The sequence below is a fragment of the Enhydra lutris genome, unplaced genomic scaffold (assembly GCF_002288905.1).
Source record: "Enhydra lutris kenyoni isolate GAN:26980312 unplaced genomic scaffold, ASM228890v2 scaffoldscaffold96, whole genome shotgun sequence".
NCBI classification, from domain to species: domain Eukaryota; kingdom Metazoa; phylum Chordata; class Mammalia; order Carnivora; family Mustelidae; genus Enhydra; species Enhydra lutris.
The window spans coordinates 40276-42918 of NW_019154180.1; the positions used below are offsets into that span (position 1 = coordinate 40276).

At 35.5% G+C, this 2643-nt stretch overlaps 1 pseudogene; it reads left to right on the plus strand.

Annotated features, from left to right (window-relative positions):
• The first annotated feature begins 1074 nt into the window (after positions 1 to 1074).
• Positions 1075 to 1405, plus strand: LOC111139212 (annotated as a pseudogene).
• The last annotated feature ends 1238 nt before the right edge of the window (positions 1406 to 2643 follow it).

Genomic DNA, 2643 nt, shown 5'->3' on the forward strand with positions numbered 1-2643 from the left:
CCACCTCCCTTCCAGCAACCCTCGGTTTGTTTCCTATAGTTAAGAGTCTCTTATAGTTTGTCTCCCTCTCTGATTTGTCTTATTTTTCCCTCTCCTCCCCTATGATGATCCTCTGTTTTGTTTCTTATATTCCACATATGAGTGAAATCATATGATAATTGTCTTTCTCTGATTGACTTATTTTGCTTCATATAATACTCTTTAGTTCCATCCACATCATTACAGATGGTAAGATTTCATCTTTTTGATGGCTGAGTAATATTCCATCATATATGGAATGTATATGCCACATCTTTTTTATCCATTCATCTGTTGATGGCCATCTGGGCTCTTTATTACTAGGTATTTACCCAAGGGATACAAATGTAGTGATCTAAAGGGCCACTGTACTCCATATACACTTTAGAATCAACTTTTCCATTTCTTCAAAAACAGTTGTTGGGATTTCTCATAGGGATTATACTGTATCTGTAAATTGCCTTGGTAGGATTGTTATCTTAACAAATTAAGTCTTTGAATCCATGAATGGATTCTTTCCATATGGAAAGAATATGGTATATTTCCATATGCTGAAGTCTTTTTTAATTTCTTTGAGCAATGTTTTGTAGTTTTTATTATTGCTTTTTAAAAATTTTTATTAATTTATTTGAGGGGGGGGCAGTCAGAGAGCACCCAGGCTGGGGGAGGAGCAGAGGGAGAGAGAGAAGCAGACTCCCCACTGAGTAGGGAGCCCGACAAGGGCTCAATCCCAGCACCCGGGATCATGACCTGAGCCAAAGGCTGTCGATTAAACAACTGAGATAACAGGCAACCCTGTTTTGTAGTTTTTGGTGTACAAGTCTTATACTTCCTTGGATAAATTTTTTTTAAATACTTTTTTCTTCTTTTTTTTTCCACTTTGTATGTCTTTATTTTTGCCTCATCACTCTGGTTAGCACTTCCAGTACAATAAAATAAAAGTGGCAAAAGCAGGAATTCTTGGCTTTATTTATTTGTTTTTACAAAATATTTATTTACCCTGAAGATCCTTTGGGTGTAGATGGCATCACCCGGAGTGTGAGTTGCTGCACGAGGATATTGAAGACAATGGCTAAGAACAAACTAAGAGGGCCGAAGTCCAGGAATGCATTTCATATAGCCAGCCAAAAAAACCCTTAAAGCCTAAAAACAAAGGAAAACCAGTTACCACTAACCTTAAGAAGATTATGAATAAGGAAAAAGTTAACAGAGTGTATAAAATTTTTGTAGATATACAAAAGGAGCTTGCATATTTCTCAAAAGGCCTTTCCCTTGAACCTCTGCAGAAATAGCTGATTGCTCTGCAATGTCATGAAAACGAACCAGTTAATGTTGATGAAGCGACAAGATTAATGGCTCAGTTGTAATACACTGGAGATACATCAAATACCCCAAAAAGACCAATAAATTAAATGCTTTATACAAAAAAGAGATTTGTTTATTATTAATTTTAGACAGAGGAAGGAGGGGCAAAGGGAAAGGGAGAGAGAGACTCTCAAGCAGACTCCTCCCCACTGAGCATGGAGCCCAGCTTGGGGCTTGATCTCACAACCCTGAGATCATGACCTGAGTAGAAATCAAGAGCCAGATGCTTAACTGACTGAGCCACCCCCAAGCACCTCTTGGCTTATTTCTTATTTCTTGGCTTAATGGGAAAATTTCAGTCTTTGACCATTGAGTATGTTACATGTGGGTTTTGCATGAATTCCCTTTATCATGTTAAGAAAGTTTTCTTCTATTTCTAGTTTGTTGAAAATTCTTTATATCATGAAAGAATGTTGGATGTTTACTTTTCTTTTGATGTCTTTGTCTAGCTTTACTACCGGGGTAAAGGTGACCTCACAGAATGAGATAGGAAGTATTCCCTCCTCTTCTATATTTTGGGAAGAAATTGAAGATTTGTACAAGTTCTTCTTTCAAGTATTGGTAGAATTCACCAGTGAAGTTACCTGGTCTTGGCATGTTCTTTCTTATGAGATTTTTTTGGTCACTGATTCATTCTCCTTACCTGTTAGGTCTATTTGAATTTTCTTTTTTTCTTGAGTCAATTTTGGTTATGTTTTTAGAAATTTATCCATTTCATTTAGGTTATATAATTTCTTGGAGTATAATTGTTCAGAGTATTCTCTAACAATCCTTTTTTATTTCTTTAACATCTGTAATACTATTCCCATTTCTATTTTTTTATTTTAGTAATTGACTCTTATTTTTTCTCTTGGTCTTACTAAACATTTATCAATATTAGTGATCTTTTCAAAGAAACAGCTTTACTTAGTGATCACCTAGTGATATGACAGACATTTCCTTAAATGTATGGAACCAAAATTAAAATCACAGTCTTCACAGGTATTCCTTTTTGTATATGTTGGACCACACTACACCACACCCCGGAAGGTAACCTAGTATACTGTCCTCATTTACAGCCAATTTGAGAGTTCTTGTGACTACAGCAATACCTTAAACATTCATCTAGTATTATTATGGAAAAGAGTCATACTTTGCACAACAGCAGAGTTTCACAATAGGCAATTTTATGCAGTTTATTTTAGGAAGAGCTTGAGAGTATCATTATTAATTGACTGATCATAATTGATCAAAGTATCAACTCATGATTTCCCATGATGT